Here is a 24,932-nt window from a genome sequence, read left to right on the forward strand (position 1 = left end):
GGGGGACAGCCCGGCTGGGAGCGGAGCCTCATTCCGCGCTGGGGGCTGATGGGGAAGGAGCGGCGGCGGCGGAGGCTCGGCGGCGGCGGCGGGCACGGGGCGCGCTGCTTCCCCCCCCCCCCCCCCCCTTCCCTCCTCGGCCCCCTCCGCTCCCCGCCTGCCGGCTCCGGGGGGAGGCGCCGCGCTGTGGGGCGGGGAGCGGAGCCGGAGCCGGAGCCGCCCGGGCAGGGGCGCGCAGCCAGGAGGGAGGGAAAGGTGCGGAGCGGGGCGGTGAGGGGGGGGGGGGGGGCGCTGTTCTCCTCAGCGGCCGCCATGAGGGGAGGGAGAGGAGGAGAAGGGGGCTGGGGGGTGAGGGGGGGGGCGGTTTGGAGGGTGCCGGTGGTCGGGTGAGGAGCGGGGGGAGCCTGGGGGCGTCTGAGGGGGTCGGGGGGGGGGCTGAGGGGGATTAGAGGGGGCCTGGGGGGGTTCTGAGGGGGCTGAGGGAGCCCTGAGGGGGCTGGGGGTGTTCTGAGGGGGCTGCGGGGGTACTGAGGGGGCTGCGGGGAGCCTGAGGGGGCGCTGAGGGCACCAGGGAAGGGGCCCCGGCGGTGCTCGCAGCCGCCCTGGGTGCCGGCGACACCCGCGGCCTCGCCGCCCGGCCCCCGTTATGCAGGCGGCGGTGGCGGCCCCGCGGCCGGGGGGGGCTCGCAGCGAGGTGCCAAGCACGCCCCGGCGGGGCTCGCTGCCCGCCCCCGGCCTCGGATCCGCTGGCTCCTGGCGCTGCCCAAGCCCCAGGCTCGCTTGGTGCCGTGGAGGTGAGGCCGGCTTCCTCAGGCCACGGGGGCTGCTGGCAGAGAGAGGTGAAATCGCTTCGTGCCCCCGCCGGGCCCTGCGTGCGGTCGCCGATGTTTCGGTGGGCTTGCCAGGTGGTTGGGAATGACAGAGGGCTGCAAAAACCCTTCGCAGTTCTTCGAAACGCTTGATACTTGTCATCTTTTCTTGATAACAAGGTTGTCTTATCAAAATATTCCAGGGTGTAGGATGGAAACTCGTATATACATAACTACCTACGTCGTCTGTGGGTGAGCTGGAATGGATGCACTGGACGGCTAAGCGCAAATTCTGCGGGAGTGTGAGAGCTGGCAGAAAGGTCAAGATGGATCCAGCTTCAGGTAAAAAATATAACTTCTTGTTCACTAGTGTTTTGCAGCAGGTTAATATTTTTGTGTGGCGGGTTAGAGCCTCTTTATGGTTTAGCTGTTAGAGCCATTGGATTTCTGCTTTGTCTGTGGCATGGAAAAGTCGTCATTTTATTTATTGTTCTGTGGTGCTGTCTTCAACGTACTAAAAGGTACTGCGGTGGTTTTAGGATGTAAACTTTACAAAGCTTTAGGAGCTCTGCATCAGAGTGAATTGTATTTTAGCTCTGTTTTAAATTCTTTACAGGTGGGAACAAAGGTGGCCCCTGGGCTGAGGCTTCACAAAGGAAGGTCTGATCTGGAGCTTGGTTTAAAGGCACAGGTGAAGATCTTTGGAAAAGAACTTTCATCATGGAAACGGTGCCTATAAGTATTAACTAAATCTTTATCATGGGGGGGAAAAATGAGTTTCTGAGAGTCGAGAAATGCTTTTTTTTTTTTTTTTTCCTTTTACTTCCTCGCAAGTAAAAATGTTTTCGTTATAAACTGCCCCCCTCCAATGTATCAGGGGAGACTTATTCAAAGTTCAAAACCAAAGAGAAATGTTTAAAGCTGTTGTTTTTTCCCCTCTGCCCCATGCATGCATACCTTGCTTGTATTGCATAGGTTTTAGAAGTCTTGAAAACTGCTGGAAGAACTAAAAATGCAGGGAAGTATTCCAAAGGTCAGATATCGAAGTGTTCTCTCGCAGTGGTACATGCGTTGTAACTAACATCTTTGCAGAGTATAGATTTTATTTTTTTAAAAACAAACAGCTTTAATGCCCGGTCAATTTTGGGTTTTTGCTTTTGGGATATGAGAAAAAGTAAATCTGCTTCAAAATTGTTATGATTGTGCCATAAGGATTCAGTTTTGTTCTCTCTGTAATAGAGGAAGAATGTGTTACATCTTGATGAAGCAATGCTAAGTCTTACTTGGGGAATTCTTATTGTCTGTTTCTATGAATAAAGCAATCAACTCTATCTGTTCTAGATGCCGTTGATTAGAAATACTGCCTACTGACAAAATGTGTGAAATCCTGTCTTGTCAGAGTCCTTGTCAGAGCTGAGCAGCAAAAGTGATCTGAGCTCTGCTTACGATGGTGGGAAACTAGTCTTGAGGATCCCTGGTCAGTCTCCTGTTGGAAGATGAAAATATTCCCTGTTCTTACCTGTATCTTCTGGCTTTTAAAGTTCGGGTACAAAAAAGTTAGTATTTTGACGAATCACCGTAATCCTTACAGTTAATATTTGATAATACGTGAACCACAGACAAAGTCAAATGTTTTTCCAACTTCTTTGTGGCTCAAAGTAATGTGTTGTTAATTATATGACCAGCAAATTCTAAATACAGGTTTACCCGTAAAAGCTGATCACGTGTCAGAATCCTGGGCCAAAATCTAAAATGCTAAAGATGTTTACTCTAGGAGAAGCTGTTCAGTTGTTGCTGAGCCTGAGTTAAGTCTTCGTGAACTTCTGTATGATTATCTTCTAGGTATTTTCTGATCTAGCATTAAAAACTCTGTAGCGTAACTAGATTTGTCCAGTTAGGTGATTTCATCCAGATTTTCTGTTTGCTATGGATGGTTTCCCCCTCCCCCTTTTTTTTTTTTAAAGCATGAAATACTGTTATAACCATCCTATATTAACAAAAGTTTTATACGAAGGGTTACTGTACATTACGTGTATGCATTACACAGAACCCAGAAGGATTTCCCATGTCTGTAATATCGTTGGATAGTTGAGCATTTGCTAAAATGAGCTGCTGATTGTTCTTTTGCCTCTTATAATACTCCTTTGTATATCTGCTGGTATCTTGTTTGTTCCTGTTGCATCTACACAATACATTCCTTCATGCTTTGTGTAACATCTTCAGTCCTGTTTTTGTATGTAGATACAGCAACATGAAAGAGAAAATTCTGTTCTTAAATTCTCCCTCTTCCTGCCCTTATTTCTCCACCCCCAACCCGTCCAGTGTAGCTGGAAAATGGGTCATTAAGGGGAATTGAGAGCAATATTGATCACCGGTATCCGGAGTTCTGGGGTAAAGGGACAAAAGCGAGCATAGGGAAACGATACGTGTGTTCTGTCAACATAAATTTATGCTTTGAGACTCTTTAAATCAATATAGGAGTGCTATAGGTAGGAAAATAAATGAAGACATCAAGTTGTTGGCTAAAAAAGCACCAAAGCTCGCTGCCGTTGTAAGAGGCTTGGATGCTGGTGTTGTGCCTTTTGTCTCTTGGTTGTTTAAATTTCTCCTAACAGTGGTTAGCAATGTGCAAGCAGAGTGCTCAAGTCTAAACCAGAAGGGTTTTTGTCTAATATTATTTGCTCTCTTCTTTTTTTCTTTTTAATGTAATCACTCTTTTGAGTTAGGCAAGTTCAAAACAATATATCTTCCAGTGCTGACTGCTGGGACTGTTGTATAACTCCTCTGGCATATGAGTGATTCCCATTGATTTCTGCGCTAATTGTTTGCAAATGTTACATTTTTTTTTTTGTCACAATATTCTGTTTTCTAGCAATGTTTCAAGTAAGAGATAAGAACTGAAGAAAGGTAATTTAAAGCCAAGTATTTAATGGGAAGTAGTTGTTTTAAGCTACCAGATTGAGAAGAGATGAGTACTTGTTGCATCTCAAAACTGGCTTTGTTCCCCAACCTCCCCAAGCTTAACGTAGACTGTTCCCTCTCGTTTTGTTTGCACAATATCAGGCATACCAGTGGAGCCTAGAAATTCATAATATTTAGCAGGACGAGGAAAGAAATCAAGTTTCACACACTTTTGCTGATTTACAGCCATAGGCAGATCAGTATGTACCCATAAACCTTCCATAACTTGTACACCATTTTTTAGAACAGTTTTCTGTAGGTCTTTCTGCAACCATTTTTTCTCCAGTTTCTGGCTGCCAAATATGTTTTTTCTTTATTGTCAAAGCCAGTTGTTGGGCTTGTGCTAGTAGGAGAGGGTTTAGATGAGCTTCACAGGTGCATTTAGCAGCAGGTACATCGCATGTTTTCTCTTTTTGTGGAAAGAACACTTAATGAATACTCTTAAGTTTATCCTTCAGTGTTCGACAGGTGATCAAGCTATTTATTCCTCGTGTAAACTGGTGTATTTCTCTGCATTTCTTTTCTGAAGCATTAAGCATTTTATTCTGCAGGTAGGCTGACATCATTACAAATATGAGCTTTATGTCTTTGATACTTCGTATTACTGCAAGAAAGGTTCCTGTACAGAGTTTAACAAATGTTGTTCAGTTTGTGAAGAGCAATGGTTCCAGTTTTTGTATACTTATTACTTGGTTTGTACATAAATATTCAGCCATTCCAATTGCTGTTGGTCTTCCTTTTCCAAGCTGTCCTGTCCATAACCAACTTCAAAAGTCTTGTAAAATCTCATGAGTTAGGCATTTATAAGCTAAAAATATTAGACTTTCAGGATAATTTGGGAGGGAAAGACATGTATAATATGGATTGAAGACGTAGCATAGCTTTGTAGTCAAATGAGTAGGCCGTGCAGCTTCCCTGGGTCATTTGTGGAGAGTCAAAGTGCAATAACTTCTTAGTTGTGATGTGGGGGGTTAAAAATAAAATCATTTATATTTTTAAGCTGTCGTAAATCTGTGTGTTGATCGGCAGAGAAGCAAGAAAAGAACTCGAGAGATTCTCGCACCATCCCAATAAAACTCCTTTGCAAAAGTTGGTGAACTTGGCTGTGATATGGTAGAATAAAACACAAAATCAGAGGTAGGAAAGAAAAGTGTCACTTTTTGGTACAAAAAGTTCGAGAATGTGATTATCAAAATTCAAAGCTAAAAATGTGTTAATATATTTTGAAACTAGTGGAAAACTAGGTGAATGATGATGTCAAAATGAAACAGTATAAAATAAAGCTCATTGAAGAGAGCTTGCAGGAGTGATTTAGCAGTTCCTGAAGATGACAAGAGACATTTCGAGAACTCTGAAAATACAAAATTCAGAGATTCTTGTCAAAGCCTGTATCCGTGTGTGTTGGGATAAGAGGAAAGTTTTTGTTCAGCTTTTTTAAAAAAGCAGTTCGAGTTATTTAGAGCAACAAGAACGTCATGTCAGGTGTTCATAAGGCCTGCACACCAAGAGTGAATGCAGTTGAAGCTAAAGGAGTCTTGATCCCCTAGGACTTACCATAGATAACTTCAGGAGCATTTGACCAGTTCTACTCTATTCATGGGGAGGAAAAAAGGAAATGTACTTGCAGTTTTTATCCTTTGCTGAATGATTAGGTTTTGATTTAGCAGAAGTACCTCAGAAGAGCAGAGTCTGTTTTTTTTCTTGCACTCAAAATAAGAAGCACCTACTGTAGAAAGAGCGTATTGTATGAAATTTGCTGCAGTGGATGTGAGAGCTTTCAAGTCTGACAGTTTAAGTAGCGAAGATGAAAGTGAGGACAGTTCTTGGGCAGGGGACTTCAAGAGGAATGTGATTCATGGGACGCAGTGACTAGCGTAATTACCAGTGCAGCTGCCGTAGTAACTTCTGCCAGTACTAAAAAAAACAAAACCTGTCATGCCCAGTGCTCTATTGGTCGTAGTGTAAATGATAAAGATGGGAGCAGCGGCGTAATGCCTTGTTCCACTTGCCAACTTCAGATCGCCGCACGCGGATGGAGCTATTTCTGCTGGGTTTCAAATTGGCATAAAACCTTCACAGGATTTCCTAAAGTGCTTAGGCTGGGGAAGTCTGCTGGAACTGGAGGTAGTGAGATTTTCTTTCCTTTTCTGTAAAGAATAGTGAAAGGGCAGAGATTCAGAGGGGTTGAATGAATCTGATAATGGGTAGTACCTGGCAAATTCAGGCAAGAAAAAACAAAACACTTAAACACTTTTAATTCCAATGTTTTCAATACATAAGGTTTTATTTCAGTAATTAATTCATCTGTTTTGATGTTGTATTAGATAGGGCTTTTCAACTTTTCTCTGTGATAGTACTTTCTTTTAGTTATTATTTAATATTTGAAAGGTCTGACCTGTAGTTCAATATTTGCTTCCAATTTGGCTGAATGAAATATTTCAGACTTAATCCAAAATATCATTTGGGATGAAGAGCTCTTGAAAAATTTGGAGGGAAGAACGGGAAGGAATGTTCTGCCAGACTCAGGCTTCCTTTTTATTTAAATTTCTAGATCAAGTGAGGAGAAAGACATTACTGAAGAGTGAGGGAATTCTGTTATATTAACCACGGAACATTTTCTCTCGCTAACACAAGTTGTCAAAACTCACTTCTCCAGCACTCAGAGAATTTCTTTAAGTGCGATTTCCATTTTAAAATGTTGAAGTGGATTGCTAAAGGTCATGGATCAGTCTAGCATCAAAGGTGGGTCTAGAATTCTGGAATGCTGATTTTTGTAGTCAGGGCAGTCTCTGTTTAGCTGCCTGGCCCCAATGTTGCGTTAGCAGATCTTAAAATTTCACCTGTGCAGTATAAATAATCATTGTCCTGTTTAAGAGAACACTTAGCTTCCTAAGCTGTTCTTAGAGCACGTAGCTGTTCTGAGCATCAGCTATAAAACAGGTAAACTTTATGATTTCATTCAGTCTTTATTATCCTTGTCAAAGAATTTCTAGATCTTGTTTTTTTTTCCTGCCTTTAATTTGCCTATCATTCCATTTTTGTCACTTCTACCTCCTGTTTCTTAAAAACTTGCCTCCTTCAGCTTGTTTGGCATTCTTGAGCAAAGGCATTTGTGGCTTGGTTCAAGAAAGAGGTGAAAAGGGAATCACAAGTTCCTGTACACAAAATTATCACACGATTGTTACTTAATTCATGAAAATGTTCTGGAAAGATTCCTCGCTGTTGTCCTTGTTGACTGAGGATGCCAGTTGTACGGACTTAAATCCAGGCACAAGGGGAGTCCTACAGTAACGCTGCAGGGCTGAGCTCGTACAGCAAGAGGAGACCCTTGTACCTAAGCACCTCCTGTCTGCAAGCAGAGTGACGGACGGTAAGTGGTGTAGTTCTGTAGCTTATACATCCAGCACGCATATGTATGCACTGGGGTTCGGCTCTAATAAAGTGACCTTTTTATGGAAGCTGTATTGCATATGTTCTTTGTCATAGGTTGCTATCGGTTTATGGAGAGTCTCGTGGCAGTTGTGAAAATGCCGTTAAAAATTCAGATTCTCATTTTGTCTGAAGGTTGTGGTTGGTTTTTATATCTGACAGTGAAAACACCAAGCCTGAAAATGGTAGTTTAGACTTTCCCATGCATTCTTTGAGTCTTTTTCCAGTATGGAAAGCAAGGCTAAAACAGACTTTTTTAATTAAAATCCCCTTTCAAAGCCTATGAAGTAAGTACAATTTCTGATGGTGTAAAAGGAGATCGGCTCGTCCCAGAGCTGATTTTGTTTTCCTCCCCGATTAGGTCTTCGTAGTCTCCAAAGGCAGATAACAAGTAGACTAGAGTAATTCCTTTGGAAGGGACCTACAAAGATACTCAAGTCCAACTGCCTGACCACCTCAGCGCTGGCCAAAAGGTAGAACATACTACTGACTTTAATAGTAAGTTGTTCTGCTTCTTTTACATTAGGGAAAAAAAAACAAAAGTCAAGATATATAATGTTGCATGCCCACTTTTTTACCCAATTAAATAAATAATTCAACTGTTAAACTCCCAGGTCAATCACAGGTGGTGACAGGATATGAAACTTGTTTTATACGTCTATATGTTTTACCATACAGATGTATAAAAAGCTCTCTGAAAGAGGATTTTGCAATTCTTCTAATGGCTCAAAACATCACTGAGGGAGAGAGAAATCTGACCAATGGACCGATAACTGCAAATAATACCCATGAAATGTACAAACTAGGAGGAAGACTTGAACCTTTCTTGTAGATGGGTAAATTGAGATGAAGTAAGCGACGTGCTCATCATGTGGTAAACCTAGATACATCAGAACTTGCAGATCTGAATTGACTGTAAAGTTCCTATACAGCCAAAAGTACTTGGTGGTGCTTGGACACGCAGGCTGGTCTTTGTATGCTGTGTCTCCTGCCAGGTCTATGCCCAGTTAAAAAGTAGCTGCATCTATTTTTATAAGACCTGCATGAAGAAAATGAAAAGTTAATTTAACAAATTGAAGACTTGTGCTAGAATATGTGGGTGTTTTCTTTGTTCAGAGACAGAGTAAAAGGGGAGGAAGCGAATTCTGTAGCCGGGAAGTTATCAAAACCAAGGTAATTCTAAAGATGAAGTAGAAGGGCCCCTTTAGAAACCTATGAAGGAAGATTCTTGTGTATCTACACCATCAGTGCCTTTAAGGTGGAAGTGATCTACTGGAGTAAGTAGAATGAATTGGTGCAGAAGAGGAGGCTGAATACAGCGTGGATGTGGTGGCCTGGCTCATCTTGTGGATGGAATTGCTGCCATTGACTTCACGAGCACTTTGGTTTTGGCTCGTAAGCCGCTTACAGCTCTGCTTCTGCAGTGAGGATAAAGAACAATCAGCAAGTTTGTACAGAAGCTGCTGGTAGACATCAGCAATGAGATCTAGCCTAGCGTTTAATTAAAACTTAAATAGATTATTTTTTTTCTGGAAATATTTGAGAATCCTAATCCTCTGGTGGTCACATTGTGGTGTTTTCCCTCCTAGGTGGGCATGAAGCTTCTGGGCAGCAAAAGCAGGAGTTTTACAAGTACTCTGTGCACTTTGTGTCCTCTAAGGCTGTAATTCAGCTGTGTCTCATGTCTGCTGAAACAATGGGAGCTACAGGGGTGAAGTGGGACTTGGATAAGTGGTGCTCAGTTTTACTTCAGTCGAGGATGGGGTGCGGGTCCCTACCTCCTTCCTTGTGGGAAGAGGACGCTAACGGGGTGCTCCATCCACCGCTGCGGTAAGTGGAGGCCTCCACAGGGAGATAAGGCTTAGTATGCTTTCCCAGTGAAATATATTACACATTTGTTACTTTCTGGGTAACAGCCAAATCATTTGTTGTCCCTCCCCACACACACTTCCATTTATAAATGAAGCCTTCAGTCTTTTGAATGTCATACAAGACTGTTCAAAACCAGACTTGAGCAATTGAAATTCAATTAGTTCAATCAGAGCAATTCAATTGACACAGCTGAGTTCTGTGATCCGAACAAAAGATTTTGCTTTAATTGTGTAGGAATATATAAATGCTGATATGATTGTCTTGTCCCCAGCCCTCCAGAAGGACTAATGCATTTTCAAGTTTACTGGCACACACCACGTTTTGCTACTTGAGGTTTATGTGGTGCCTTAGCCTTTCGTGAAATTGGAGGTCCACTGGAAAACAGAAGAAGCGTGTTTGTTTCTTGTGGGCAAACCCGCTGGATGCTGGGGTTTAACATGTAACACTGCTAAATTTGGAAAGCGGCTCGGTCATCCGTTCTGTCTTGAGACAGACGATCTTGTAATAGCCGTTTGCAGATGATATTTCTGATGAATCATTTGAGGTTGTGATTCACAGCTCAACCGAAGTGATGTTACATTACAAGTTAATTTTTTAACTTTATCTCAGAGCCTAAAATGTTATGATGGCTGCTTTCCTGCATCTGCACTTGTCAGTCTACAACATATGGTGGGGTACAAAGGCAACACAAACATGTTTATTCCTTGACCAAGATTCTCCACTACCTCGAAGCAGAGGTTTCTTTACTCATCTTGCTTCTCCCACAAGCAATCACATTCTTAGACCTCTGTTTTCCTGTGGTATATGTGACTGGTGGCCACCAGTGGTGTTTTTTCCCTCACCTTCCTAGATGTTTCTTTACCATGTCATATTTGTCCCTCTTTGGGTTTCTGTAGGCGATTAAAGACCGGAGTAAGTCATCTTGATTCCTGTTTTTTGCATGAGCATGAAACTAGTGGTCGTACCAGCAGTTCTGGTGTTACCTAGTTCTGTTTTCTGTCAGAAGTTAAAATCTCATGTTGTTTTTCTGAAATTGTCTGTGTAAATGAAGCATCAGCTTATGCATCACGTAATTAAAGTGGAGATTCTCATCTTCCTCTGCCAGTCCTCCTTCATCACTGTCTCAGGCACAGCAGATGAAACAGCCTTATTTGCTTATCATGCAAATTCAAATCAGGCATCGTCTTTGAAATAAGATTCTCTCTAATCCTCAATAGCGTTGTCTCAACTTCCATATTTCTTCCTGTGTGAGATTTTAGAGATGAGGTCCTTGGCCATCTGCACATGTAAAACTTCTGCAATATTTCACCAGCTATTTAATCACTCCTTCCAATATTGTTTTCTCTACCTTGACAGATTTCATCGTGTGTTGCATCCTCACCGAGTGGTGTTGCAGAGGGTGTTGCGCAGGGTGGTGGTTTGATATTGCATCCCTTTCTTGTGCTCTGCTCTGTTGCTTCAAAAAGGAAGTATTTTTCCTTGCATCAGATCCCAGACTGCTTGACACAGTGTGCCAGCCTCCATTGTCTGCCTGTTGCTTTTAGATCGTTACTTTCATACAAGGAGTATCGCCTAAACAACCCATAACCTTCCTCTACTATAACGAATTGCAAAGGTCCTCAGTTATTTGTTGATGTGTCGTTGGGACCATCACTGCTGTCTTGATTTCTCTTTGGGTCTCCCTACCTGCCTGTTCTGCTGTTGACTCTCACGTCACATTTTTGTGCCCGTTACGGAATTTCTCTTGCATGTTTATTCTGTCCCAGGACTTGACATGAGTCAGTGGCTAGACTTTATAGCCATGATAGTAAAACAAATAAATAATGATGGAATATGAAATAATCAGACATAATAATTGACTCACAAGTATGGAGGGTGATCTAGTTCGTAATTCCATTCAGGGCAGGGACAGCCACACTTAATGTTCTTCCTAACAGATGTTTATGTGGGCTGCTTTGGAGGTACGTGGTATTGAAATGGCTGCTCCCCAATAATTTGCTCCATTACCTTGCCATCCTTGCTAGTCATGATGTCTGACCTGAATCTTCCTTGCTGCAGCGTAAGCCCATTATTTTTCATGTGGGCCATGAAAGGAAAAAAGGTATTTCCTTTTGTTGTTGTTGGCATTTCGTTTAAAGTACTTACAGGCTTCATGGCCTTTTTGTTAGGGCAACTACCTCCGTTTCTCCAGTCTTCCTCGTACTTGTTTCCAGCTTTCTGTAGGCTCTGTTAGGCAGACCTTCGTAGGGCTCAGCATTCCAAAGCTGGGTGCTGTACTCCGAGTGAGACCTGGGTTATATTCGTCTTTGATCACCATAAAGTGCAGCGCTGCTGTCATACTGAATAAATAACTGCTGTTGACTCACGCTCACCTTGTAATTTCACTCTAACCATTAGATTTTTTTTTTCCTGCGGAGTTTCTGCACAACGTTTGTGGTTGAAGTGGCAGTAATAGTAAGTAGCTGCAGGTTTTTCCTCAGCAAGGATCCAGGTCCAGACGGTCAATATGTTAATGCAAAACTATTACTAGAGGGACGTGTGATCAGCATGAGGAAGCTGTATGACTTCAAACTGGAAACGCAACTGGAAAAGATGCTGAGGCTGTTCGGAAGTCCCTGGTGGGTATCAGGCATCTAATTTTTTTTCGTGGTGCTTTGGATTTACCCTTGCAGTAACAATATCTGTTACATCAAATGGCATTACGTCTGACGTTTATCCCCTCGGTATGTAAAGGGAGGAATTTTATCCCTTTTCAACCTTCGCTTTTGTGAGCGTGAACAAGTGAAGTACCTGTGTACTTGATGAGATCCATTACAAAGATAATCTTTAGTTGTTGTTCTCTTGACTTGTTCCTTTCTAACAAGAATAATTAGATTTTTTACTCACTTTTCTTAACTGTTTCATACTGGGTGTCGCTTACGATGTGAGGTATCCCATTTCATTGCTGAATCTTGAACTTTAGAGACAACATAAAGAAGCGTAAGTATTTCAGGCGATGCTTTGAAGAGTGACTCTTCAGGCCAAGTGGCTGAAATCTGTCCACAGGATCCCAGGGTGCTGTGATGGATGAGGAGCAGCCTATGCCAACGCTGGGCCATGCAAAATCTCCCGAGGATTCTCAGACTGAAAACAATGCCAGAGGGGATAGAAAAAGTTCTGGACAGAGAAAGAGGGTTTCTTATTATTAATCGCTATCCATGTTGAGTGCAATACTACTATTCTGGGCCTCGGAAAATGACATGCTATTTTCCTTTCCTTTCAAATATGACAAAAGCAAAGCCTAGGACTAAGTGGTGGATATTAAATATTGAATATTCCAAAAAGATTTGTCATCTGCTAAGCAGAAGATGACTTTCCTCCAAAAAGAAGCAAGCTGGCTAGGCACTATATATTTTTGTTTTTTTTTCACATAGGTCGTGTATTCCCATTTCTGCTTAAGCTAAATTAACAGTTGGGTGAATGGAAGCACTTCCCCTTAACAGAAATGCCCTTACAAAAACCAGTAAGTGATTTAATCAAGTGAGTTTCACTGAGTATTCACAGTTCACCCTCTTGTGTGCTAGAGTTCAGCGTTGTACAAACAGGATCAGAAATTCTTTGCTTACCTAGCAGCAAATTGGCTGCTTAGTCAGATATGCACAGCACAGTGGTGAGCATACAATGCTGAAAGAAAGTTTGGATAATTTAGCTTTCTTTTATAGTGCCATTTGTTGCGGGGTCAGACTTTTCAGATAATAGCTGTACAAAGTGCCTCAGCATGCTGTGTGTCTTCTGAATGAGGCTCAGAACGCAGATCTTTGCGCTGGAATGTGCGGTTGGAGATGAGCTAGGGAAATATTCAGAGGCTTTGAATGTTATTACTGCTTATGTGCTGCGTTATTCTTTTTGAAAATTCCCAGAGCTTGCAATATGTTGTGTGTATATACATAAAAACCCCGTGAGGGGAGGAATAAAATACATTTTTCTTTCTTCCCTCCATACCTCATGAATAGCTTCTTTCCTGAAAACCGAAAGTGATATAACCTTGTTTATTTTCTTACATCCACTTGCGCTGTTTTTACAGTCACCTTAAAAATGTTCAGTTTCTGTCACTGTTCTTTAAATATTTGCTTTCCTATCTCTGATAGCCTTATGAGTGGAAATCCATAGGAAATGGATGTTTCTGGTTTATTAACATTTTAAGTTCTAGTAGCTGAAAGATGTAGAAATTACAGCAGTATGATCAAAACGAGTAGAGTTGTATTTTCAAATACGGTATCTGTGCATGCAAATGCTGTGGCCACCGTCTATTTTCTCTAAGGTCAATCAGGCGACCAAAACTTGCGATTGGATTTGTGTGAAAACTGATACACAAAAAAAAAAGTTATGTTTGCAGTTGTGGGATAGCTTAAAACAGGCATCGGAAAGCTGGTGTGAGTGCGTGTTCGTAAGAAGGGCGGGTGTTACCCGGACAGGATCTGTTCCCAAAACACAAAAAGCCTGAATTGGCGTGTGCAGGTATGTGGAGCTGCATTCCAAGTGCGTGTCCTCATCGGCAGTGACCGTGCAAATCGAGCTGCTGGGCGTGCAGATGAGCTCTGCTTGTTCCGCTGTGCCTGCACCTAGCTCCCACGCCAGTTCCGGATAAATGATTATACAAAGGAGAAGTCAAATGGCCCGAGTGTTTTGTATTCGGTAGAACGTTTCTGAACTTAAAAAGCAAACCCACTGAGATATGTGGTTGTGTTTCAAAAGACACATCTCTGCATGCAGGTTACCGAATGTATGGTCTAGTATCAGAAGTTAGTGCAAGGGAAGTCCTGGTTTTTGTGATCTAACTTAATCAACTTTGTTCTGTGAGGTGAAAAGAGGGATTCTGGTATACAATGTACTGTGTAGGGTGTGTGTTAGAAGTGGCTTTTTGTTCTCTAAAATGAAGACAGTGACTCACCAACTTCTGGGTTTCAGAAACAGCAGCAAAATATCTCCCCCTTGACTTAATCTGCAGCTTGTTCCATCTTTCTACCTTCCTTCTGTAAATAGCCACGTCTTTTTCAACGTCTTTCTCAACGTCTTTCTCAGCATCTCTGAATGCAAAGGAAACATGGGTGGGACTTTGAGCTGGAAGTAGGAAATAAACTTAAGCCAAGGGAGGTACTGTGTGAAAATACCTACAGATATACACGTATTTCTGTGAAGGGCTGCTTCTATCACAAATCCACTTTAAAATCATAATGTTGTATTCTCCAGGAATGTATGAACCCCACCAAAGAGGGGGAAGGCAATAAAGGAGGCACAGAAGGATTTGAATTAACCAGGATGTCCCATTCAAAACCTCAAACGGCAACAAAAGGACTGCTCTGGAATTCTGTGTCTGGATTTCTAGAAACCAGTTTTGTTGATCTTCCATGAATTTAGTAAATACACACCCCAAAACAGACTTGACCTTGTATTTTGCCCGGGGACTATGTGCATAGAGCACAGCATAAGTTTGGCTAGCTATATGTGATTTTCAGAAGTTGAAGGCATTAAGAATAGGGTAGAATTTTTAGTGTACACCAGCTTGGGCCAGGAAGAATTCATATACTGTGGAATCTGGAGGAAAGAAAGGTGGTTTGGGCTCTTTAAATTATAACTTTTATATAATTATGTTCCTAGGACTTTCGCACTGGAGTTTCTCTTTACCCCAGTGCTCCATGATTTGCAAAAGCGTTCTTCAGCAGAAATAACGAGCGTGACTGTTTTGTAATGCTACTGCTAGAAAATGCAGAGGTAGTGTTATTTAGCAGCAGTATCACCTTGTACAAAGTTTACCATTCCTCTGATAGTGATCTCTGGCACATACTAGATGCAAAAGACCTGAGAATGACAGGAGCACTAGCCATAGCCCTCGTGTATGAGCAGAGAGAAGGAACAGAGAGAAGGAACAGAGCGATGGAGCAATCTGAGAACATCAAGAGTCCTGCGGGTGTGACCGGTGGCCTCTGGTCCCAGACGGGGGGACAGGTCTAGATCAGGCATATGCAGTACCTCAGGAAGCACCGATCAGTCCTCAGCAGGCTGTGCAGTGCTCTCGGGAACCTTCTGCCAGTGCTATGTGCTGCTGATCGAGTGATTTTTAACGTGGGTTTCATTGGGGAGAGGTGGTGTCACTCAGCATCCTGCCAGGCAGGTTTAATGAGGTGGAGGTTCTGGGAAAACTGGTGGGACTGGAAGCTGTACTCTCCTAATAGGGAAATGGAGCTGGGCTTCTGAATAAAAAGGGGTTATTTGCCTAATTTCCCTTCAGATGTTCTAATATACACTGGGGTCCAAAGCTAATTCTCTATTTAATTGCTTTTAGTTGGCTAAGACTCAGACCTCAGAGATGGGGGGGATAGGGGGGAGGGAGCAAACAGTGGCCTGTGGGTGGGAAACCAGGTAAGGAATAAACTTTGGATTTTTTCAATTCCTTCTAAAATATTTTTTTCTGTTGTTGTTGATGGTCTGCGTTTATTTTTCTGCCAGTTGTCTCATTCCTTTGTGATCTATTTATCTGTATGGATATTTCTCAGAAAGCAGCTGTTCTGCTTGTGACATACAACAGAATGGGAGGAAGAGCTTCGTGACATCACCTCTTACAAATCCTTTCCCCCATGCCTTAAAAACAAGATGAAAATTGCCCAGGTTTACAGAAATATGACTTTTATTTATTTGTTCATTTATTCTGTTGGGAGACCGGGTGGGGGGGGGGCTGTCAGCTCTGGAAATTCTTGCTTGAGAGGGCAGGGATTTAAGTCTCAGCCAACATTACTTCTCCCTAGGTATTTGAGTTAATGAACATAAATAGAAACCAGATAATTTTAAGACACCTGTGGTAAAGCAATTTCCTTTTGCAGATCAAATTTTGCTACCATCTCTCTGATTTTTCCCTACGTGTACCCCAGAGGAAAGTAAACCTCGGCGTCCAATGCGAGATCTCAGCAAGCAGGAGAATACTGCTCCTTTTAACGAACTGTAACTGGTTATACCCTGAAAACAAAAGAAAAAGTGTATGGGGAACATTCACAGCCTTAATTTAAAAAAAAAAAAAAATCTTTCCTGAAATAAATGAATTTGGAATGTTTTCTCTGAGCAGCCTGACTTTTCCTTTAGCTGTGCATGTCTGATACCTGTTCCGTAGGCTGTTTTTGTCCCAAACCTTCGAGATATTTATTGTCCAAAGCCTTCTAGATATTTAAGATCTCATTCTTGAAGGTACCACGTGTGAGACGCTTCACCCAGCAGTTCTGAGGGTACATCTGAACCTGAAACTCGATGCAGGTCTCGGCGTTTGCATTAAGAAACCTTCAGCCGCTGTTGAGAGCGGGGTGCCCGCGGTCTGCAGGTACCTTATGGTCAAGCTGTTTCAGGTCGTGCTGTAGCCAAACAGCCTGGTGATGCTTTGACACAGGTAGTTGTCGTTCTGGTAAGCTGCTTGTGGCTGTGAGTGCTGTGTTTTCAGGCAATTATTGTGCTCGTCTTGTCTTTCTGTAGGCCCTGTCTACCAGGTAGTACTGGCTGTTTCTCCTCTTTTCTTGTCACTGTATGGACCTTTACTCCGCTCCTCCACTTTTAACTTTGGTTTGGTTAAAGCCCCAAGAGTGTATTTTTGTACCTCAGCAGTTAACTGACTTTATGAACTGTCAATATTTATACAAATGTAATTACACTGATACTGGCAAGCTTTATCAATTAACGATATTTATTTCCAAACAGTTGTTTCAGTATAATATCTGTGCGTAGCCGTACCTTCACTTTTGCTAATTATACTGTATTAGGAAGGTGGGATGTGTTTTGTAAGGCGCATCATTATATTGCTTTCCTTCCTCAAGAATGAAAACTGAGGAGTTGGTATGAGATACTGTAGGGAAAAAGTGGGTGTAAAGAGACTTACTTACTTTTTCGGTTGGGGGAGAAGGGGGCTACAGATTTCAGGGAAGAAGCATGCTTGACAGGCCATTCAAAGAGAGTTTTAAGTGTACTGTAATCCAAAAACAAAGTTAAAGCAACGTGCAGAGTGAGTGTTTTCATTTGCTTAGTTCTGCAGTATCAACTTTTCATCCTGATTCCTTTTTTCTTTAAATCTAAATAACTAGCGTTTGCCCGGAACAGAAGTCCTGTTTTAACATACGTGCATTTCCATCGATTTTTCATGGGACTGCTCACATAAAGTTAAATAGCCACAGAGTGCTATTGAAATCAGCTATGAATTTTGTAATAGGTTAAAAGTATCCAGTCAAACTGTGGATAGTAACTTCTGGGTACAGTGAAATTGTTCCTAACTTTTTTGGGGGAACGAGCGTGACTACGTTTCCCTGGTGATTTACAAGGGCCGCAATTTTTAAGGGGCCTAAATTCCCTCTCCAGTTTAAAATTATTCAGAACGCTTCCATAAACCAGCCGTGGCGTTATGCTGGCCATACTGCGATCTAATTAAATATTTACTGTACTTGTGTATCTGGTGGCTGAGCCGGGCCCGTGGAAGTGCTGATGCACGCAGCCCTGCGGCGGCGCGGCTGACGGTCCTGAGCTGGCGACCCGACCCCGCGCCGCCCTGGCAGTGGCGCTGCACGTCTTTCATCCCCAACGCTCTTCTGGCTTGCCTGGGTTTTTATTTCCAAGAACCTCTTGACAGGTGAAGATGTCTGCCTTTGAAGTTCCTTGCGGAGGCAGATTCCCTGCTGGCCCGCAGTTTGCTGCAACAGCACCCGCCTTTGTGTGTTTGGTGCTGTGTCTTTTGCCTCTACTGTGCTCTAAATATTCCTCGTTTAATGAAGTGAAGCTCTTTAATTACTATTTTTCTTTGTGGAATGGCTCGTGGTCCCTTGTTCTTTTGATACTATCAGACTGAAAGGGAGAGGAAAATCCTTTAAACAATTTTCCAACTCCCTCTAGAGGATTTCTTTCCAAGCCCAGAAATAGCTCCACAGTGGGAGAAGCGGAGCGCTCAGTCACCGTGCCTGCACAGCCAGGTTTCAGTCCAGATTGTATCTTTTTCCAGTATCCACAGACTGCTTTTTTTTCCCTGTCAGTTCCTGCTAATGTCTCCCTGATTTTATTCCGCCTGGTCTTTAAATATGAATGCTCATGGTCCATTTTTCCTTAGGCAACGCAAGCCTGGCATTCTCTGCCGAGGGATCCCGCTGCAGTCATCGCTACCTGGAGCATGGCTGTTCTCGTGGTGTGCTAATTCCCCCGGACCAAACCTTCTGAGACTGTCCAAGTAGAAAGCTGAATTTTAACACCTCGTAGCTGCCTTCTCTCCCATCACGATATTGACATTTTAATGTCTGTTGCGCATAGCAACTTGTTTTCATGACGGCGTCTTTTCCCCTTTCGTGCCCGTAAGTCGCGCGCGTTGCTGTAGCAGTCCTTTGCCGCCCGTTGTGTCGTGCCACAACCGCTGAGAAGCGCTGGTCAAGTTGAACAGGCCGATGGGGCTGCTTTGCAAAGGTCGCAGGAAAAGGGGAGACCTTTTTATTAGGGCCTACTGATGTGGTCCCTCTCGGAAAGGTGCTCACGTCGGGTCTGGTCTGTGAAGAAAAATGTCCCAGGGTACCCCGTGAGCGTTTCTGTTGGGCGTTTAAATGATGCGGAGCTCGTTCCCCCTGTTTCAGGTGCAGTATCTTATTTACCCATTCAATACCTTGCCCCTGTCATCAGGGAAATCTCTTAGGGCGGTCTTGCTAGGGGTAGGAAGAAGCCGTCCCAGGCTTTCTTGGTTCCAGACTCTTTCAGCCTCTTCTTGCCAAGCGGCTGCGGGTGAGGGCTAAGGGCACTAAACCCTTCTCAATCAGATACAGGCTGCAGCCACCTCTTGCTCACCTCCTTGTGTCCTAAAGGAAACGCTAACGGGACCCAGCACCCCAAAAGCAGCAGCTGATGATGCCCAGCACTGTCTCCTCCGTTTCCCCTGCTTACGGTCCCGGAGGAGCGAATCCCCGTGTGCCCACCTACCGGTGCCATCCGTCCGTCCTCAGCCAGGTGCAGGTTTGGGGCCGTCCCGGCTCTAAGGGGTTTTTTTTTCTCCGCGGCCTAGGTGGGGCCGGGTGCCGGCCCCGGGGGTGCGCAAGGCCCCGAGCGGGTCCCGGCCGTTACCGGCGCCATGGCCGGCCTGCTGCCGGTGCTGGGCCTGCTGCCGGTGCTGGGCCTGCTGCCGGTGCTGTCGGTGCTGCTGCCCCGCGGTGAGTGGGGCCGGGAGCGGGGGGGGGGGAGCCCGCTGGGAGCCTGACCTGCACCCCCAGCCCCCGAGTGCCCTCGGTAAAGGCAGGGCGAGGCTGAGCAGAGCCGTCCTTGCCCCGCCGAAGCCGTGCATGGTGGGTGGAGGAGTGCCTGGGAGCGACGGTGAATCCGTGTGCTTACACGGATTCGTGTCCTGCCTGGTGCGGGGTGAGGGTTGGCCCTCCGTTACATCACGGGGGCCATAAAGGATCCCGATGTGCGCGAATTTAGGGAAGTGGCAGGCCAAAACAGCTCTTGTGCGGCGGTGGCAGCCTGGTGGGGAGCCTCGGGCCGCTCTGCCACCGCGCGAGGTGATGCGAGGCCGGCCCGGCCTCTCCCGCTACTCACGTCTGTAAATTTCATTTTCTTCATCTCACTTCCTACCCGTTTCTCTGAGTTACTCTCATCTCAAAGCGTGCCCTCTGTTTCGCTGGGTTTGGTTACGTCCCAAACCCCGGGCACTCGCTCTGTGACAGCACGCTGCCCGCTGCTGCTGCTGACGGCGAGGGTTTCCATCCGGGCTCTGCCCGGGGTGCTGCGGTCAGACGAGAAGCGGGTGCGCAGCCCCACGGCTGGAAGCTGAGGGCAGGACAGGAGCCGCGAGGATGAGACGGTGCCACGCGTCCGGTAGCCCAGCTGGCAGCTCGCACCGCTCCTTCATCCGGCAGTAGCCGATCAGATCTCGTTTTTATATTAGCTTTCATGCGTTTTTCCAAAGCCGCTCTTTTGCGTGGCTCGGGAGGGACCAGCAAGGCTTTCTGTGCTCGCGTAGCCTCACGTAGGCACGTTGCTGCCAGCTTTATTCCCGCTCGCTCTGAAGTCGTTCGGGTGAGCGGGTTATGCGAGGCTGGAGTCAGTCCCCCCAGATAAAGCTCTGCGTTTCTGCGAGTGCTTGAACGCTTTCAAATATGTACCTGGGGAATTACGAGGGCAGCGTGGCGCTGGGAGAGGAAATCCGTCACGTTTCCTAGAAGGTCAATAACAAGGCTCTGCAGGATTGCGTTGTAGGTGCTTAACCACTAGATAGGGAACTCTGGTGTGGTGTCTTCGGTAAGAGGCTATGTGGGAAAACCATTTCGTTTTCTCTTTGTTTTTAGAGGCCCTGATCCTCTGAAGCAAATTCGAGTTTCATGGGAGAATGCGTGTTTCGGAAAAAATCTGTACGATTTCCAGAGGACTTGTTGAAAAAAAAAAAGTACCCCATTCATAAAAAAATAAATAAAAAAAGAACCCGGCCTTTTCTGTGCTTTCACCGGCGAGCTGTGCAGCTTTCCTTTACCAGAGCTGCTTGTGACATGGCAACTTCTGTGCAAAGCAGAAGATTACAAACTACAGAGAACAGCAGATTCAAGCCTGTGTATCAAACCGGCATCACATTGCTTGTGTTTGTGTTGAGTGACTGATTATGTCTCTAATTTCTTTTTTTCTTTTAGCATCGCAGCATAATTTCAGGAATGCGAAACACATAAAGGTAATTTTAATGAGGGGGATTTGAAACATGAATGTCGTTTTGTGTATTTGTGCTCACAGAGTGGCAGGGATTCTTTGAAGAGAAGAATCTTTCTCATCCCACCTGGATAGACACAATTAGTGACATTCAGGGGTACTTTTCATCAGTGTAATGTCTCTCATTTCTTTTTCCCTTGTCTTAAAGCCAAAGACTTTTCTCATTAGTTACTGACTGTTCTGATGCTGCTGAGTCTATGTGCCAAATTCTTCTGCTCTCAAAACTATCGGGGAGCTTTCCTGTTGATTTTTATGGGAGCGCTGTCAAGGGAGACAAAGGGGAATCCTCATAGGTTCTCAGTGTGGAAAGACTTGGATGAATTCAGTTTTAAAATTTGCAAGGTGGGACCTTTCCTAAAGATGCTTATTTATTATTAGCGAAGAGCATCTTTTTCACCGAGTGACAAATTATGAAAAATGTCACTCAGTTTTGATATGGCACACTATTCCAGTGCTAGGATTTTAGTGATGATGTAGGAGCAATAGTCATACGTTGTTTTCTGATTTCATGATTTTTCAAACTTAATAATGGGATTTCCATGGTTTTCAAAATTGCGTGATATGCTGAGAATTTTGTGACATTTTATTATAGTTGTTAGCGGTGATCTGCTCTGTCCAGGGTTTTAGAATAGCTCTGGGGAGAGAAACTTCGCTGCTTCTGAGATGCAAGTAATTTTTAATAATGCAGTGTGCATTCTTGCAGTTGGAGGTACTCTTCCAAAGTTGTGTTTTCTTAGTTATGCTGTACTCTACAAAAATACTTAGTCTAATGATAAAAGAATATACGGTATACCTGTAGAGCCAACTAGCTTCATAAGAGGCTTTTAAGGCTCGACTATACATTAATTCATATTCAAAGTTTTGCATGTGTGGAAAACTGTATTTCTTGCATCTCGGTATGCAGACCAGATAGCCATTTAGAATCCGCCTGCTGTAATTTTGTCCAAAAAAAAAAAAGTAGGAAAGCAAAGTGCAAATTAAAATGTTAAGTGTTCATTTTCAAGTTGGATGTAGACATTCTTAAACTTGAAAAAGCCTGTATTATCCCCCACGTAGTGCATGTAGAGGAGAAGCAAATTTATGAGTTGTGATCATGGTAAAGAATGTATTCACAAAAATCCCCTTGTCCTGGTTTGATTACTTCGTTACTAAAAATGGTAACCTTAACTTTGAGTTTCCAGGCCTTTCTAGGCACAGCGTGATGATTAAAGATGTCTCCCTCCATCCCACTTTTTTACAGTAGTTTGTCTTAATTTGAGCCTAAAAATTCAGTGGGATAATACAGCAATTAATACTATCGCTTGAATGAGCTGGAAATTCTGATGTGATTAAATTTAGTTTTATATTTGACAGATGATGTTGCATCCGTACTCTTCTGTTGAGGTTCCAGCTGAGGACACAGTCGGTAAGAACTTTTCCCTTTCACAGCAATGATCCCCTGGAAAACCACGCAGTTCAGCTGCATGCTGAGCAGTAGGACTTACTTCAACCCAAAAGGACTTATTTCAACCCAAAAGTTCTTAAGGAGGGCCTCCTGTGCTCATTGGGACATAAAAAGCTGCAGCTCTCGGGAGCAGCATGGAAAAAACTCCATTTCACTGCAGAGACGGTGTGAACTGGAGAATTCACTGCATTATTCATCCTTCAAGAAAGTAGGGTTACCATCTAGTATGGCAGCACTAATGGATTTTCTTTAAATATAAAGATTATAATTATTCTTGCAGAAGTGCGTTTGTACTAAAGTTTATTTGCGATGTTGACTGAAGGGTGAGCAAAGCAAATATACATCTGACATTTGCACCAATGCACAAGGTAAAAGCTATGTAATTACCTTTTGCAGCACCTCAAGCAACCCTGTCTAGGACAGAGGCAGAAAAAGAAGAGGAAACCCTGAAGAACCTCGTGGACGTTCTGCATCACGTCATGCGAAACGATCCCTCGCAGGGCGCACTGGCTCCGCGTTCAGCAGCGACACCCACTCGTAATGATACCATCGATGCTCTCTGGTTAAAAGTATACAAGAAGCATGCTGAGAAGCCAAAAAAAACGGGAAGGGTTGCAATGACAAGAAAACCTACTCCATCGACTATGCCATCAGTTTTGACACTCCAAGCTGACCCAGATTTTTCTGCTGCTTTGTGTGTTTTTGAATCTGCTCAGCTGACAGCAGCACTGGAAGAGCTGGCCTTCATATTGCAAGCTGTTGTTCCAAAGGGGGAAGATAAGATTCTCGATCAGTTAATAAGTGGATTTAGTGAAATCTTTAAAGAATGTTTTAAAAAAAGTGATGCTAAAAATCACAACTAAGTTTGAAACCAAAACCCACTAGCAAAATGTTGAAAAAAGTTGCATTACTGTAAAAAGATGGAACATCGAGTTCTAGCCGAAGTCATCTCGGGAACGATTAAAACGTTATAGATAGTGGTAGGGAATGCATCTGACAGTGTTAAACCCCACATCTCAATGGGCATGTTGAATTGGCTGGGATCCGAGAGCAAAAGCTCAGGCACTAGAAGCAGAGAATTTGCAAAAACAACCATATAATTTTTCTGAAACTTCCTCTGCACCTCCCTCTCCATCTCTCTGTCCACTAGGTCTAGGGGAGAGCTCAGCAGAAACCAGGAAAGTAAGACCTTTGATTAACGTGCTTTAAGATTTTAGCCCTCAGTTAAAACATATATCAATAAATTTAATAAATAAATATATTGGTAATTATAATGAGAAAAATATCCTGGAGGAAATTACTGAAAAAGTGGCTACTTTGTCTAAGGCTCCAAAAAAAGTGTTTTCAGTGGAAGTCAGAGCACTGCAAGAAAAGAAAATCTTGAGAAGATACTAATTTCTAGACCAGGCTTATAAGAGCTATGGAGGAATTCCATATATATATATAAATACTAATATCTGGAATATTGTCATAGTCTTTATGTGAGGTTTTAAAATAAATAAAAAAAACAGTCCTCCAAGCCAGATATAACTATTTATCCCCATAATTAAAAGTTATGATTTATAAATGTTCTGTCTCATGCCTGTTGTGTGACAATGATAAATTGGAAATAAAATACTGAAATAAAGAGAAATGCTCAGGGGGCTTTCCCAAATTTTTGGGTTTCATATGTTTGTACAGGAGATGACCACCAAAGTCAGTCGTATTTTTAATATTTTTAGATTATACTCGATGTTCTACACTAAGGGCATGAAAATAAATTGTCTCAATTTCTTTTTTTTCTTTATTTTTTGGTGCTCATATTTTCATTTCGATCACTGGAAAATACGTTGTTACTTAAAAACAGGACAATGCAACATTTACGTTTCCTGCTGCCAGTTGCCAGATTTTGGAGCCTTACATTATTTCTGTTTTCTTACTGTTTGGGTTTTCTTCAAAATGTCAAAATTCACCAAAACACTCAGCGCTTTGAGGAGTGCTGGATAGAGGCTTGGGCGCTCGGAGCCTCGCGTGGTGCAGCCTTGCGCTGGGGGGTGCTGGCAAGGGTCCCATCGAGCACCTCCTATGGGGGGGGGCAACATTATGAAAAATAAGTGGGGTTACACATCCCTCTTACGTAAATATTTTGCCATCAGGGACGTGAGTGAGCCGTGCTTCCTTGTGGGGTGGTTACATTTGGAGGGGTCGTAGCCGGGGTTTCTGCGGTGCCCTTTGAGCAGCGCCCGCTGCCCCCCGGAGCAGCTGGTGTTTGCTCAGCTGATGTTCGGTGGTGTTTTGGGGTGAATAACTTGATTACTTGCATTTGAAGAACCAAATGTGCTCTTTTATTTTCAGAGTCTTTAGATGGGGATCCGTAAGCCAGTTTCAAAGTAGTTCTGAAATAACGAGGTAATTATGGAGATGTCACAGCCAGATGCTCCTTAATGGTTCTGTTGAAGTCTTTTTTTTTTTTTTAATTTGACATGAAAAGCTTTACCAGGACTAAATTAACTTAAACCTTTAAAAGAGTAGGCATCTCCATGGTAAAATCAGTTAGATCTGAACTCGCAGCTAACTGAAGAGCTCTGGATCTTTGAATGAACAAGACTGAAAGCTGTAACACGTTTGAGTTAAGGTGAGTTTAAGAACTAAGAGTGCTGAAGTATACGATTCTTCAAATAAAAAGTTTCATCATTTTTGCAATTTTTCAG

General features: G+C 43.5%; 1 long non-coding RNA gene across 12 annotated transcripts; it reads left to right on the forward strand.

The window, feature by feature from the left end:
* Window positions 1-22: 22 nt before the first annotated feature.
* LOC308176181 lies at window positions 23-23,869 on the forward strand. 12 transcript variants are annotated; one of them, XR_013938126.1, is made up of 7 exons: window positions 23-255; window positions 1,013-1,151; window positions 1,426-7,140; window positions 7,561-11,689; window positions 20,726-20,763; window positions 22,152-22,203; window positions 22,618-23,869. It is a non-coding gene; the product is annotated as an uncharacterized lncRNA (long non-coding RNA). The 12 variants fall into 12 exon arrangements; XR_013938125.1 differs by having other exon boundaries at window positions 22,152-23,869; XR_013938127.1 differs by having other exon boundaries at window positions 30-255; window positions 7,561-9,029; window positions 22,152-23,869.
* Window positions 23,870-24,932: the final 1,063 nt, after the last annotated feature.

The sequence above is a fragment of the Anser brachyrhynchus genome, assembly GCF_964034855.1.
Source record: "Anser brachyrhynchus genome assembly, chromosome: 11".
Taxonomy (NCBI): Eukaryota; Metazoa; Chordata; class Aves; order Anseriformes; family Anatidae; genus Anser; species Anser brachyrhynchus.